Source organism: Phodopus roborovskii, unplaced genomic scaffold, assembly GCF_943737965.1.
Source record: "Phodopus roborovskii unplaced genomic scaffold, PHOROB, whole genome shotgun sequence".
In the NCBI taxonomy this organism is placed as follows: Eukaryota; Metazoa; Chordata; class Mammalia; order Rodentia; family Cricetidae; genus Phodopus; species Phodopus roborovskii.
The window spans coordinates 82,887-100,151 of NW_026125958.1; the positions used below are offsets into that span (position 1 = coordinate 82,887).

General features: G+C 39.3%; 1 non-coding gene across 1 annotated transcript; it reads left to right on the top strand.

The window, feature by feature from the left end:
• Nucleotides 1–14,923: 14,923 nt before the first annotated feature.
• Trnaq-uug (transfer RNA glutamine (anticodon UUG)) lies at nt 14,924–14,995 on the top strand. Its single transcript has one exon. It is a non-coding gene; the product is annotated as a tRNA-Gln (tRNA).
• Nucleotides 14,996–17,265: the final 2,270 nt, after the last annotated feature.

Below are 17,265 nucleotides of genomic sequence, written 5' to 3' on the forward strand. Positions count from 1 at the left end.
CAAAACTTTGTAGGTTCCCTTGTATGTAGTGATTTTCCAATCTAGCGCATTGACAGTTCTATAGCAAAATATTTTCATTCAAAAGCCAGCATGCAAACTGGAACTTTTTTCAGATTTATTTTTCATACATTTATATAAATGAATTTTAATAATTTTCATCCCTGATTCCCCTCTATCATCCCCATCCCTCTCCTGCTAGAACCCTTTTCAACCTGCCCCCTGCCACTCATCTCTTTCCTTTGTGTGTGGCCACTGAGTTGATTTACAGTTTCTTGCCAGAGCGTGAGTAGGAGCATTATGTCAGGGGCTACACACCCGAAGAAAGTGACCTTGCCCTGGTGGGTAATATTAGTTTAAGATGTGTTACATTCTTTTATGCTGTGTACCATTTAATGATGCAAAGATGTGTTGCGTTCTTTCATATTGCATTTTTTTTTAACTTGGCAAAGCTGTGTTACTTGGCCTGCCTAAAACAGCTGATTGGTCTAATAAAGAGTTGAACAATCAATAGCTAGGCAGAAGAGAGAAATAGGCAGGACTGACAGGCAGAGAATAAATAGGATGAGAATTCTAGAAAAAGAAGAAGGAGTAAAAAAAGGAGAAAGAGAAGAGGATGTCAGGGCCCAGCCACCCAGCCTCATAAATAAGTCACAGAGTAAGAAGGAAAGAGAGACATATAGAATAAATAAAGGTTAAAAAGCTTAGAGGCAAAACATAGTTAAAGAGAAATGGGATAATTTAGGTTAGAAAAGCTGGCTAGAAACAGGACACACTAAGGCTGGGCATTTGTAAAGAATAAATCTCCGTGTATTTATTTGAGAAATTGGTGGTGGGTCCCCAAAGAGTGCCCCAACATCTGTTCATTTCCCAAAGTCTCTCATGGGCTTCATTTCCCCCCCCCCATGGATGAAAATGTTGATAGGACCCAGTTTTGTGCACGTTTTGGTTTTATAACCATGACTGCCATGAATTCATGACTATAACAGCTAGTTCCTATCTAAAAGACAACTTTTTGTTGTATATCTCTCCATCTACTGGCTCTTACATCCTTTTGTGACATTACCTGAATCTTGGATGGTGTTATATACCTATATGTATACAGCCAAGCACCCCATCCTCACTTATTCTTGTCACTTAAGCAAGCTATGGGTTTCTGCATTAGCTGCTACTGAAATGATGCAGTAAGAAGCTTCTCTGATGACAGATGAGCACATCCCTAATCTATGGTTATAAACACAAACATTTAGAAAGACAGTTTGACAACATGACCATTTATCAAAGCAATAGTATTAAGTTTTCACTTAGGTTCTATGACCTCCTCAGTCGTAGACAAGGGTTACTATTGCATTTTATGACTTAAACTTCTACCCTCTGCAGGTATTGAGGCAGAGGAAGGACACACACACACACACACACACACACACACACACACACCACACACACACCACACACACACACACACACACACACACACACACACACACACACACACCTCACAGAGAAGTTTCTCAAAAGGGACCAGAGAGCTCAAGTACACCATGGATTATTGTCATTCATTGAATAAGCCACATTCCCAGGAAAGTATTAATTTATTTGTACTTTTGACCTGGTCATAAATGATATAGTAAGCTTTGGAGGCCAGGAATCATTTAAGGCCAATGTCACTTTGAAATGGTAAGGGTGAGGGGATTTGGGCAAGGTACCATGAACAGCTGCTACCCTTTTTTATGTAGTAATCATTTTTTTCTAAAGTCATGAATAAATGGTATTTATAATTGTTTGTGGTGATGGTTTGTTTGGTTTTATGTATTTTGGTTTTTTTTCATTTTGTCTGTGGATTTTTGAGATAGAGTCTCACTATTTAGCTGCTCAGGCTGGCCATAGAATCACCATGAAGCTCTGGCTGTCTTAAATTCATGACATTCCTCCCTCTATCTCCCTATGTTGAGATTGCAGGGGTGTAGTAACAACACACCTCATTGAATTTACAATCTTTAATGGTGTGACTACTTGCTTCTAATCCACAGTCTTGCAAACAGTGTTGCCATATGCAGTACCTAAAATACTGGGTGAATAAATAAACAAATGATTTTCCACCCGGTATTATTGTTATAACTTAAAGGATGCAAAACTCATTATACAATATCAAAATTCTTTCCAAGTGTGCTCTCAAAATAGCATCCTCCCAAAATAACATCTAAAAATCCAAACACTATGGCCAAAGGTGTGAGGAAATTGAAATTTTCACCATTAGTGGGTGAGCAAAGAAGAAAACTTTCCAGAGACTTATTCGTCAGTATTCACCAAAGAATTAAATGTACACACTTTCAGACCAAGCAACAGGAGAAAGATCTACTGGAAGATGATAGCAAACTTATTTATTGCAGTTTTAGCACCATTATCATTGGCAGAAATGGCATTTGCTTTTCAGTGCTTAGACTTTAATTTTAGAGCAGCTTTTGGAGAGTTGTATTTATTTATGTGTATCTGTGTGTGCATTGTGCCACATGCATTTGTGGAGCATGAGTGCTCTTAACAGCTGAGCCATATCTCCACTCCCAGATTTTCAGTTTATAGGAAAATTAAGCAATAAGTTCCTATATATGCCCTTTCCCTCCCCTCCCATCCACTCTACAATTGTCTATCTTTAGAGTGGTACAAGTGTTAATAGAATGGTACACGTGTTACTACTGATGAATCAATCTCAGCAAATTATTATTTAGTAATGTCGTTAGTTTTTCACTACTTGGTTCATACACTCTACAGATTTTCCCACATAGTAACCACACTTACTATATAACACAGAATTATTTTATTGGCTTAAGCATCACTTGGGTTCCTCAGACACATCCTAACCCTTCTTTCCTTCAACTTTAAAATGACTGTCTTTTTATTTGCCATAGTTTAGACTGAAATATTGTTTAGAATAAAGGCTCCTGTAGAGTGGGGAGGAGGGGGTTCAGGGGACATGGGATGGAGGGAAGGAGGGAGAGGAAACTGGGATTGATATGTAAAATAAGAAAAAATAATAAATATATGAAATAAAAAAGAATAAATGCTTCTGAAAATCTTGAAAATTGTACATTTACTTTTTTAAAAATTTCCATCATTTTAAAGATACTTATTATGTTGCAAACTGATCAATTTGCTTTTATTAGTAGGTATCCACTCTCTCAGATCTCTAATACTACTCCAATTTATCTCTTCTCACCTTCCCACATTTGAGCAGACACTCTCCCCACCCCATCTATAGCTGGAATGTGCTTGATCCTCATCCGAATGCCCCTATCCCTTGAGTTCTGACATCTTTTGAGCTGCAAAATCTATTGCATTTATATTGATTTACTGCCTATGAATTGGAAATCAAAGCTTCTGAACTGACCATAATGCTTGATTATTGGAAAGGTATATTTTTTTCATGGCGTCTTAAAGAGGTTGTTAGTAGAGCTGTTGTTTAGCACTCCTCTTGTCTTCTTTTGATTTTTTTCTTGCAATATTCTTCCCAACCCTAATTGCAGTAGGAACTGATTTCACAGTATCAGGTCACTCAAGACCTCTTGACATTGTTAGCAACTTGTTATTTCTTCTCTTCATTGCTTCCTTCAATTCCTCCCAACCTGATTTCTATTCTAAAGCATCCTGTTAAAAAAGCAAGCAAGAATGTATCATAAGGAAAACCCATAACTAAGAATTCATGCTGCATTCTTCATATTAAAAGGCACTTTGGGGATTGCTTTCATTTCTACCAACAATAAGTATTTTCCCAGGGCTTAACAAAGGCTCTACTTTAACAGTATGTAAAGAGACTGGCAAAGCCTAACACTATATTAAAATGCTTATATTATCATGTTAGATTATACAAATAACACATAAAGATTATATTGGCTGAATAACTTGATTAATGTTATTTTAGCATCACTTTATTACATTTTTCCTTATCGGTTGTCTAACAACATTAAAAAGCATCACATTGATTTGCATCATACAACTGTGACAGGGAAAGGGAAAAAAGAGAACAATGATATGTGTTTTTAGTCCATAATACATTGTTGAGTTCAACCAGCATTTATTGAGTGTTCACTATGGCCTTAGAAGGTAGTAAGGGCCATGAATACAAAGGCAAATGAAGCCAGGAACTCGGAACCTGTGCTGTAGGCTCTATTTTCCAAATGCACACCTTGAGATGGGATTGAGAATCAGTATCTGTAAGGTGAGTGTGAAGGGAGTGTTAGGGGATCAAAAGAGAAGCTGCTGACTGTTACTTGAGTCTTCGGAGAGCTCTGGGGCAAGAACTGTCCATCTGAATTGTCATACATCTGCTGACTGAAGCTGGACATCCCTAGCTTGACCAGCCATAGAGTGTGGGATTCTAGGAGGGAATCTGAGATGGAGGGGGAACTCTCTGTGTAATGTGACCTAGTACAAGAGAACTCTCTCTAACAGAAGCAGCCATTCCTACTGCTGGTGAATTTGAGTAGTGCATGTTGGTTTCCATCACAATGGCAGGGAAACTACAATAAATATGTGTTCAGGTTACTATAGAATTAAAGGACAGAGACTGAAGTACAGAAGGGACAAAAAAAAAAGATCATTATATTAATGTATTATTGTATAGTTGGGTGAATATAGATAACAATAATGTACTGTTTATTTTTTAAATAAACATGTATATGTGCATCATAGAGGATTGGACAGCTTCTCTCCTATCATTTTTACATTGATTCTAGTTGAATTCAAGTTACTACACTTACAAGGAAAAACACTTTTACTGCTGAGCCATCTCAGTGACCTAGGAAAAGGGAATTTGAGTATTTTCACTGTAAACAATTGATAAATGTTTCTGGACATGTATGTGTTTAACCCAATGTAAACACTATGCAACTTATGCACATATTGAAAAATCATCATCTGCCATTGCAGATATGGACAAATTTTGTTTTCTGTGTCTGTTAAAAAATCAATTCTCTAAAACATAAAACTAGATTTCTCAGGATTTCTAGGGAAAGGTTATCCCTCACTTAACTAGGAGGTAGAGCTACAGACATGGTGCAATGAAGACAAATTTGGATTTTCAGAGCATCCTTTAGCTTGAGGATCTCCAATAACTCACTTTATTTGGTATCTCTCTGGATTGAGACTTTGAATGATTTAATTATTTTCTTTCATAGCAGGATAAATAAGTTCTTTGAAGTAACCATGATACCAAGAAGAAATTTTAGTCATACCAATTTAAGTTCTAACTTGAAGGGCAAATATTTTTGTTTTGCTTTTTTACAGTCAAACACATAATCATTGCCCAAAATATAAAAGGAAGAATAAAACACTAAAATATGGCAAAGGTATTACTCGACACCTGTTGCTACTCACCACTGAAGTGTTCATGATCAGCTTCAATGCTCACATTGTTTACTTAATGTCAAACAAAGTCCATTGTATTTACATATGGCAATGATTACCACCAGGGCTTATTTAATGGGTAGAAGACCAATCCAGTCAAATAAAACTCTGTGATTAGAAGGGGTTTGCACTTCATTTAATGTTTGCTTTACTTTTGCAGTGCTGGAATTTGGAGCAACACTTGACTAGGAGACTCATGTTTTCATTTTATATAGGACCCACCAATTATGTAGCCATTCCTGATCTCCAAAAAAGAAAATGAGGTCTATATTAAATCTAGTCATAAGGTTATCATGGACTCTTAAAACTATAAACATGTTACTTTTTTTAACTTGTAGTTAATTAGAAAACTACACATTCATTATAAAATATTTGGTAAATATATAAAAGTTAATAAAAGCATCTAGAGACTTTGCTCATGTTACCAATTAATGAAAAGGTATTACTAATAGTAATCTTTGATTACTATCTTATAATATCTTTTAAAAGAGACATTCTTTAAATTTTTACATTTTATTTATTTTTATTTGTGTGTAAGTGCCACAGTCTCTCTCTCTCTCTCTCTCTCTCTCTCTCTCTCTCTCTCTCTCTCTCTCTCTCTCTCTCCACCCTCCTCTCTTTCTGTGTGTGTGTGTGTGTGTGTGTATGCAACCTAAATAATCCAAGATACATTTTCTATCTCACTTTAATTTTGTCCTACCTACAGAGTCCTCTTTTTTGTGTAAGATTGCATGTTTACAGGTTCTCAGACATGTTGTGGTGGAGTGGATAGTTCCTAACACTAATCCTAGCATTCCTCATCTTCCCCCAACTAATCCCTTTTGTTCCTACTGCCTAAGTATTCTGCTACTATCCTGCCACGTATCAAATAACTGTAATGATGAGATCCTTTGAGGTAGGTGTGTGTGTGTGTGTGTGTGTGTGTGTGTGTGTGTGTGCCACATGATTTTCACAGTGAACAGGTGAATGCTTAAGCACAAATTTCAGTAGTTGGTTTTCACCTTCTATTATGTGGCACCTGAAAACCAAATTCAGGTTTTCTGGTTGGCATCAAACCTGCTTAGCCATCTCACTGAACTCATCAGTATTGTTTTTGCCAAATCTGTGGTCTATGTATGAGTGAGTGTGGAATGGATTTCCATATACCCAAAACAACATGGAAAGATTGAACAGATGATGAGAAAATTCCACTGGACATGCTCACATGTATATGGAATCTTAATGGATTTTAAAAAGGGCAGTACCCAACAGGAAATTAATGTGACTGTGTAATATCCTCCAAGAAGCTGTGTCCTAAAGGGAAGGAGCAGTTGTTTACAGTAATACAAGACTTCAAAAGCTAGTAGCTGATGACCTTGTATGGAGTCTCACTATATAATTTCTCACATTCTATTCTTGTAGTACACTTCTTCCATATGTCAAAATTATGTCAAAACAACTAATTTGGATGTTTCTATTTCCATTTCTCTTTTTAGTGTTTTCCTGCTAGATTAAACTATCATCATCATCATCATCATTATTAGCATCAACTTTTGATCCTCCTTCCTCTACCTCCAGACCTCCAGAGTGCTGGGATTACATGCATGTGCCACCATGCCTGGCATCTTTATTGTTTATAATTTCCTTGGCATGCTTTTCATTTATATATCACTTGCTGTTCTGGAGGTGCAAGCCATACAGAGTTTCAGAAAGTTCTAATTAATTTTAGGCATTTTGTTATAAATTTAACTCCACAAAGCACATATCACAACATTGTCCTTGTGTGTAAGCATTGGGAGTGTACATTCAAATGCTGAAATTCTTCAATAATGAGATATCCTGTCTGTACAATAGATTGGAAGCAGATACAATTCTTGACTGGGCACAGTGAAACAAGTTTTTAATACCAGCAAAGGCAGGTGGATTTCTGTGTGTTTAAGGTCTACCCGGCCTCCTAGCAATTTCCGGGCCAGCCATGGCTACATAGCAAGACCTGTCTCAAACAACAAGAGATAAAATTACTTAAGCTAACCATTCTTGGGTTCTATTCATGAATAGTGAATGGATCATTGTTTTGCTTTGATTTGTTTTAAATCAATTTTGTCAGTAGTCTTGGTTTAAAAACTAAGGATGTATAAAACTCTCTTGTGGAAACCCACTACTTTGTAAGCTAATTTTAAAATGTAATTTTTCATAGAGGAGTATGAACACAGCTACTCTGCATTGTAAACAATACTTTCCCCAAAGACATGAGTTATTAAATGAAAATCTCAGTGCTGGGCATGAGACAACTCCCTACAGGTTAGACACAAAACAACACAGGCTATTGTCATTGCTCTTGGTTATCTACCATAACTAAATAGTAAGATTTTATTGCTAAAGCCACAACACATTGCATTGCTAGACATAGAGAAATTTGGAACTGAGATCAAAACTTCTTCCCCACAGGCTAGCTTTCACAATTCCGGAAGGTGCAAGCCCTTGGAGGATAAAAGTTGCCAGCGGTATTACCCAGTGGTGAGTGAACCCTGAGTGCTACAAGACTGACCTGCCAGGCAAGATATTCTCGCAAGCACAATAGTAGCATGAAGGCTCAGATTGGGTTTGAGGACTGCCTCTCCACAGGTTGTAATTCATGCATGGTACTATAAACCTAGTCAAAAGTCCATGGCTTTGGAAGTCACAGGCCTTGGAAGAGGTGGGGATAGAGAATCAACTACTATTGTTCTCTTAAATGGACATGTTATCAAACTGCCTTCTAAATATTTATGGTTATAGCTATAGATTGCTGCTGCTCTGAACATTGGCCAGAGAAGCTTCTTTTTGCAGTGGGTAGCAGTTAGTGCAATGACTCATAATTGGTCCAAGAGCTGGGAATAAGTGACTGTTGAGTGCTCAGATCAATGGGACATCTATATTGTGGTGGTAAGGATGAAAAGGGATCCCATAGGCTCATATATTTGAATGCTTGACCCCTAGTTGGTGACTGTTTGGGAAGAATTAAGAGCATAGTCCGGGAAGAAGTATGGCAATGGGGGATTGACTTTGAGGTTTCAAAAGTCCATGACAGGACCAATTTCTCTCTCTCTCTCTCTCTCTCTCTCTCTCTCTCTCTCTCTCTCTCTCTCTCTCTCTCTCATTATTCAGCAACATGCCTGCCTGCCTGCCTTCCTGCCTGGTGCCATGCTCTGCACCATAGTACTTATGAACGAACCCTCTGAAATTCTAAGCTAGCCCCCAATTAAATGCTTTCTTTTACAAGTTGCCTTGGTCAGTGTCTTGTCACAGTAACAGAACAGTAGCTAAGACATATATAAACCCATCAAAACTTGGGGAACATTGCAAAGGAAGAGGCAGAAAAAGCAAAAGAACCAGAAGTGGGAGGAATGCCAAGACATGGTATAGCCATTGTACGTGAGTCCAATTCAGTTATTGTCACCTGCCCAACACTTGCACAGATAAAATCAATGAGATCAATCAATATTCAGCAGGCAGTATTAACTCAGCAGATTACATATAAGGAGGATATGGAGGTGGGAAGAGGATGTGTTGGGGAATAATATAGTGGGAGGATCGAGATATATTGTGTGCATGAATGAAACTGTCAATAAAGATAGTGTTTTTAATGAAGAAAAAAGAAGAAATGAAAGAAGGGATATCTCAATGGTATTACAGAAATAAAGGGGATTATAGAAAGATGTTAAACAACACTGTTAACAAATTAGATAGCCTAGATGAAGCCTAAAAAAAACCCACAAACTGAAAACTCACTCAGGAAAAAAAAAGTTGAATAGGCTAATAACACAAAAAGACTGAAGTTGTTAAAGAAAAAGAAAAGAAAAGAAAAGAAAGAAACATCTGAAATTAGCCCATAGTCGATAGGCATATCATCTCAGCACTCAGGAGACAAGGAAGAGGACTGGCTACTAGCAAATTCCAAGCAAACTTGTGCTGCAAAGTCTACACACACACACACACACACACACACACACACACACACAGGGCTATCTCCCACAGTATTTTGATAACAGCAGTTACAACCCTGGGTGCACTCAATTACTAACCACAGTGATATGTATTTATTCGCTTACTTCTTGGTCTATTTATGCTTGGTCTATTTATGGTTTGTCTACTCATGACTCTTACACCCATGCAATCTTCTTATGCCTTGTACTTTCTGATAATTTAGTTAACTTAATTGAGCTCTTCACAAAGCAATGAGCCTCTTTGTGTTTAGTTTGAGAGCTTGCATTCGCAAGTAGTCTATATGGTCTTTCATATGATAAATCTACTCAAAGAATATTCCCTGTTTCCTTGAAATATTCATTACTGAACACATTGGATGCCAGCACTGTTTTTAATGTTTATTATATTGCTTTCACCTGCAGCACCTGACTGTTTATGCCTACAAAACTATGTATGGTTTTGTTTCTGATTTTAATGTGCAAAGCAACCTAGGAAGTGTTTTCCTGTGCTTCTCAAATTGGTGTTCTTTTAAAATGTAAATAAATACATTCAATGAAGTTTTAAATTATTTCCTCCAGGATATTTTGGGGATTTTAGATATTAGGAACTTTTGATGTTTCTGGATTTCAAAATTAGGCATTATAGCTCTCAGGATTTGTCTTTTAGTATCATGGCCCTTTATAAGCATTCTTCCTTCTATGTGTGTGCTTCCCAACATCTAACCCAACCTTTGACATAGCCCATGCCTCCTCTAGGGAAGCCTTACCTAGCTTCCCACTAGCACATTCCTAGTCCAGGTTAAGTCCACATTTTCCTCAGGAAGGGATGCTGTCACTCAAAGAATAGCTTAAGTTTGGAATTCTCTGTCCACTGAGTATGATCCTTTAATGAGCTCAGTTCTCCCTACCTAGACACCAAAATGGTGAAAAATTAATTTTAACAAATTACTTGTAGATTGAGTTTATTTCTTTTCATTCAAACAGGAGCTAAAGTAGATGTGAGAAAGAAAATTAGCTTTAAAACCTAGTTTTATAGGAATCAGCTAGAGAAAGCAATCTTTTCCTTGCAAAAGTGCACTCTGTCTCTTTGTTTCTGAGAACGGTGTTGTTTTCCATCATTCTCCTGCAAGCACTTGCTCCAGCATAAACTCGGTGCCCAATCTCCCAAAGGAGAACTTCTTACAAGTTCCTCGTAAGAGACAGTAGAACCATCTCCGTGTTCTAGACTTTAGTGGGTACTACTCTGCACTTACTCTTCAACTTTTTGTGTTTCCTCTTGGGTAAGGGAGGACAGGAATTCATGACTCAGGACATTTCAGCTTCTAGGCTAGGCTAGCTGTACTGTTTAGTCCTCTCAGTCTAAAATCTGATTTTAGCCAGCTGTGTTGATGTACACCTGTAACTTCAGTGTGTGGTAGGCTAGCCTGGGCCATATGATGAGACCTTGTCTCAGAAAACATGTCTGGAGCTGGACAGATGGCTCAGAGGTTAAGAGCACTAACTACTTTTCCAGAGGACCCAAGTTCAGTTCCCAACACCTACTTCAGATGACTTGTAAGTGCTTGTAATTTCAGTTCCAAAGGTTCTGAGATGCTCTTCTTGCACCCTCACACATGACATTCACACAAATACACACACACAAAACACACAACACACACACACAATCTGATATCAAATCAGGAATTCAGGAATTCAGTGACAGCCTCCACTACTTAAGACACTGTCTCAAAACACAAAAGCAATAAGAGACCATAGTATTGAGTAATACTGTTATTTGTGTACTGATATTGTTATGAGTAAGGTTTTTCCTGCCGGTCTGGATCCACTGCCACGCCAGCCCCAATTAATACACAGAGACTCTGTATTCGATATAATTCTGTTGGCCAGTTACTTGTTTCTTATCAGCTAGCTCTTTCTTAAGTATTAACCCATTTCTATTAATCTAAGTACTTCCACGTGGTCTCATCTTATAGGAGGGCCTGAACCTCTGTTGTCTCCAGTCTCTGCATGCTGACCCCTCCCTACTACCTCGTCTTTCCTCCTTGTGTCCTAGTCCCGCCTATTTTCTTTCCTATTGGCCAACATATATACAGAATGACATCTCCCATCAAGATGTGATTTTGGTGGGTTCTGAAGTTTTATCTCAAAGGGTTGCTAAGGAACTTAGGTGAGATTCGGATATGTATTAAATAAAAGTACAGCTGATGAGGTGAAGCCAAGTCACAGGGGGAGATTAAGATGTTTTGACTGTAGACAAAGTCTTGCAGAAAATTTCAGATTTAAATGTAGGAAAGAAGTAATGCCTTACATAATCTCAGGCACTAAGTATATTTATTTTTTAAATTAATCTATTCTTTTCATCCAAGTCACGGCCTCCAGATCCCCCTCCCCTCCCCACAGCCTCTCCCCCTTCCCACTCTCCCAGTCCCTCCCCTCCATTCCTACCCCCAATCCTCTCTTCTCAAGTTTCCATCCTGGAAAGGGCAGTAAGTATCAACAAAACACGGCATATCAAGTTGCAGCAAGGCTAAGTACCTACCCATGTATTAAGGCTGGGCAAGGCTACCTAGTATGAGGAATAGGGTCTCAAATGCCAGTAAAATAGTCACAGACAGTCCCTGCTCCCATGAGGTTAGGAGTCTCACAAGAGGACCAAGCTACTGAACTGTAACATGCAGAATGCTTATGTCAGTCCCATGCAGGCCCCGTAGTTGTTAGTTCAGTCTCTGTGTGCTCTATGAGCCCAGGTTAGCTGATTGTGTGAGCCTTCCTGTGGTGTCTTTGATCCCTCTGGCTCCTACATTCCTTTCTCCCCATCTTCAGGATTCCCAAACTTTGCCTAATATTTGGCTGTAGGTCTCTGCATCTGCCTCCATCAGTTGCTGGATGATGGCTCTTTGACTACAATTGGGACAGACACCAATCTGGTCACAGGAGATGGCCAGTTTAGGCTGTTGCTAGGAGTCTAAGCTGGGGTCTTCCCCAAAGGCTCCTGGGAGATTCCCCTATGCCAGGCTTTCCACCAGACCCAAAATGCCCTCCCCCAGCAGTCCCCCTCAACACTCTCCCCCTCTGCCCCCACCCCCCAGCCTGATCACTCATGTTTTCATTCCCACCTGACCTCAGTCCACTCACAAAATCTCTTCTATTTCCCCTTCCCAGGGAGATCTGGGTGTTCCCCCATAAACCCTCCTTGTTACCTAGTCTCTCTGGGTCTGTGGATTGTAGCATAATTATCCTTTCTTTTATAGCTAATGTCCACCTTAATTATATTTCATTACTATTTTAAAATTCTTATTGAAAATATTTATCTGTAGAAGGAATTATGAGAGCTGGAGTTGAAGCTCAGTGGCAGAGTACTTGCTGAGCATGCTTGAGACCCTGTGTTCCATCTCTGGTATGGAAAAGGAAATATTGTCTCTTTATATAAGCAACCTTCTCAGCAAATATTAATTGTTCTGAAATTCTTTACTCACAGCTAACAAGAGTCTTTAAGTAGACTCCTTTCTTATTGTGTGCCCCTTTAATTTTCCTTGTCTTTCTATCCCTCTTCAATTTCAGAAAAAGTTAATTATAGACCTGGACATGATTCTGTATATCAGCAATCCTAGCACTTGGGAGGATGAGGTAGAAGGATTGTGAATTAAGGCCTGTCTGGGCTAAATAATGGGGCTCTATTAAAATGAGGAAAAGTGAGGCTGCAGAGGTGACAGTATTTAAAAGTACTGGATGCTCATCTAGAGGATCCTTGCTTCATTTGCAACACCCAAGTGACAGCTAACAACTGTCTGTAACTCCAGTTCCAAGGGATCCAATGCCCTCTCTGGCTTCTGCGGACATGAGACATGCCCATGGTGCACAGAGAGGCATGTAGAAAACATGTACATAGAATAAAAACAAAGGGAAAAGGCAATCATAAGAAATATATCTTAGTGGATGAGGAAATAGCTTGGTCTTTTCTTCTTCTTTCAAGACAGGGTTTTTCTGAGTAACAGCCTTGGCTGTCCTGGAACTCATTTTGTAGACGAGGATAGCCTCAATTTTACAGAGATCCTCCTGCCTCTGCCTCCCAAGTGCTGAGATTAAAGGCATGCACCACACCTGGCTTAGTCTTTAGTGTTATTTAAAACATTACATCAAGTTGGGCAATGGTGGGATATGTCTATAATGCCAGGATTTTGAGAGACAGAGGCAGGCAGATCTCTGAATTCAAAGCCAGCCTGGTCTACAGGAATGAGTTACAGGACAGCTAGGGCTATGGAGAGAAGCCCTGTCTAAAAAAAGAAAGAAAAGAAAAAGCACCACATCAGATAAAGAAGTTGCATTATCAAAATTTTGCCTACAAATATGTTCACCATGCATATACAATACCCATATAGGCCAGAAGAGATCACCCAGAATTGTCGTTATAGACAGGTATAAACTGCTGTGCATGTTTTGAGAACTGAACCAGGGTCCTCTGCAGATACAACTGTTCCTAACCACTGAGCCATCACTCCCAACTCCTCCAGCCACTTTTATTTTCAAGTTCATGGCCCAAAAGACTTTCTAGAGTATTAGACCTCTGGTAATGACATCATAATCTGCTTGTGCAACCCTGAGTTATATCTATTCCTTCAGAGCCAAGGCAGGATGGCAGGGCTACATTCCTTCCTTTGACCAAAGACCTAGCTGTGTTTGGTTCCACTTAAGCCAGTAGTACGTCAAAACATGCCCAAAACTACCCTTGCCCTATCCTAGCCTAAGCTGTGTTTGGTCCCACTTAAGCCAGTAGTACATCAAAACATGCCCAGAACTACCCTTGCCCTATCCTAGCCTGTCTTCCTGAAACTCTTTTTTGTCCCCGAGTACAGTCTTGCTGAACCATTCCACGTGCATGGCTTTCTTTAGTGTCATAGTAGCTTTAGTATCTTCTTGACTCTTAAATATCTCAGTAAGCTCCAGCATGTTATAACACCACCAACATCCCCCATGATTGTGCAGTCAGGCATATGCCTGTTTTCTTCCTGGAGAAAACTGCTTCCCAGTTCACATCCACCAGCTACCATATTTAGGAACCTAAATATGTTCCTCCTACAGGTTTTTGAGGCAGTTGCTCTACTAAAAAAAATTCTAGGCTCTACCTCCACTTTGGTTTAGGGTGTTATCTTCACTGCAGTAAGAAAAGAAAGCTTTTAGAATTGAAATGAAAGAAAGTAAACTGCTATCCTAATTCCACATTTAGATGCATTTCTCCCTGTCTAGAATAGGGATGTGTGTGGAAAGGGGCTGGAAAAAGCAACCTAGACAGCAACTGAAAAACACACACCATTCTAAATCCAGTGTTTTGTCATTTCTCATACCTTGGTCATCAAAGGCCATCAAGAGGTAAGGTGGTTTTCCTTTTTTTTTTTCTATTTTATTTTATTTTAACTTAGTTTTAGATATGGTTATTTAAGTTGGGTGACAATGTAGGCTATAAACCTAAAAGTCAGGAAATGTAGTCAAATTCCATCTGCAACCGTAAATAAGGCATGTGAATTGGGTTTTTTGAAACTAGAGTTGTCCATAAAAGTATGATATTAGACCATGCTTTACCAGATGGTCTCATGGTGTAATGGTTAGCACTCTGGACTTTGAATCCAGCGATCCGAGTTCGAGTCTCGGTGAGGCCTGAAGGAGGCCCTTTGTCAGAACCGGCAGTGGTAGGCTTTGACTCTTTTTAAATGGCCGATAGCTTTGAGTTTTTCTTTAAATGACCGATAAGAACCTTTTTTTTTTTTTTAAAAAAAAAAAGTTTATTTGTTTAATTTTATTTATGTTTATGTCTGTGTGTCTGTGTGTGTTTGTCCATGAAAGTGGATGCATATGTTCACAGTGGCCCGCGGGGGGCGCACGATCCTCTGAAGGGGGAGTTACAGACAGCTGAGAGTAACTAGACTTTGGTGCTGAGGATTGAACTGTAGTCTTTGAAAGAGCAGTAGACGCTTCTAACTGCTGAGTAATCTCTCTAGTCCCAAGAGCTTTGGGATTATATGTGGTCTGTGTGGGAGTGTATGTGCTTGCAGAGGCCAGAGGTGTGGGATCCCCTTAGAGCTGGAGTTACAGGTGGCCTTGAGTAACCTGATGTGGATGCAGGAAATCAAACTCGGGTCATCTGGAAGAGCAATACAGGCTGTCCACCATTAAGCCATCCATCTAGGCCCGTTTTTGAACATTTTTAAATTGACCTGTTAGGAGGTTTGTTGTTGGGTTGATTTATAAATATTTTCTCCCCTTCCATAGGTTACCTTTCTATGGGACTTGTTTTGTAGCTCAAAGTGCCTTAAAATGGGGAATCTCCTGTCTTCCCTCACTGGAATCACAGGTCTAAGCTACCACACTCAGTCTTACCTTTCCATTCCAAGAAGGTTTCATTTCTAAGTGTTCACATACCCCCACCCACCACAAAGTTCTTAATAGCAAATGGAGAACAAAGGAGAGGAACAGCTAGTGTGAGATGCTCCGACTAGCCCCCCCTACCACCAAGAGATGTTAATACATACTACTCTTGACCAGGGGACATGTAAAACTGTGAAAAGGAGATTCAAGTATCAGCATGGCAGACTGAGTACAAGGAAAGCAGAGAGCATAGCAGCACTCACCGTGGCTATGCCGAGAGTAACAAACTATGTCAGTTACAAAAGATTCTTAGTTAGGTGCCCAGAAACATAGTTTAGCCAGGACAGTTTAGGACAAGCAAATGGGATTGCTTAGAATGACCAAGCCTTGATTACCTCAGAGAGTACCACCACCACACCGGCAGGCAGAGTCATTTACTTTTAGGAAGTAGGAACATAACCCACACTCATATTTTTTCCTTTTTTTTTAATTTAAATTTGAAACAAGGTTGTTTTACATGTCAATCCCAGTTCCCTCACCATCCCATTCCTCCCCTATCACCCCCACCAAACCCCAGCCCATCCCCTTTCTGCTCCCCTGGGAGAGTGACACTTTCCATGGGGATCTTCAAAGTCCCTCCCCCATGTGTCCAGGCTGAGAGAGTGTCCCTCTATGTGGGATGGGCTCCAAAGTCCATTTGTATACTAGGAATAAATACTGATCCACTACCAGAGGCTGCATAGACTACCCAGTCCTCCTAACTGACACCCATGTTCAGGGAATCTGAGTCAGTCCTATTCTGGTTTCCCAAATATCGACTGGAGTCCATGAGCTCCCCCTTGTTCAGGTCAGCAGTTTTTGTGGGGTTCCCTTTTCTTTGTGACTCAATGAAATTCTCTTGTGTATTTTCACTCTATTTCTTTCATTGATCTGTTGAGGAACATTTAGGCTGGTTCCATTTTCTAACTATTGGAATGTAAATATGTAGGTATCTTTGTAGTATGTTGATATAAACTCCTTTGGGTATATGTAATATACCCATGAGTGGCATGACTGACTCATATGATAGATTAATTTTTAGTTTTTTAAGGAACATCTACACTGATTTAGGTGCTAGTTACACCAGTTCACACTCCTTCCAGTGGTACATATGGGTTCCTGTTTTCCCATATTCATACCTGCTTTTTTTGATGTTACCCATTCTGACTGAGGCAGTGGGAGTGGGTTTAAATCTCAAAGCATTTTTTATTTGTATTTCCCTGATGTTTAAGGATGTTGAACAATTAAGACAGATTTTTAAAAGCCATTTCTATTTGTTCTTTTGAAAAATATTTACTTCATTATCCTATTTATCATGGAAGGGCATTAAAGGTAGCCTTTCCACTATTTCTTAGATTGTTAGTTGGGATCATCCTTGTAGCTCTCTGGGCATTTCCCTAGTGCCAGATTTCTCCTTAAATCTATAATGGCCCTCTCTATTATGATATCTCTTTTCTTGTTCTCCTCTATTCTTTCCCTGTCACAAACTTCCTGTTCCCTCATGCCCACCTCTCCCCTCCTGTCC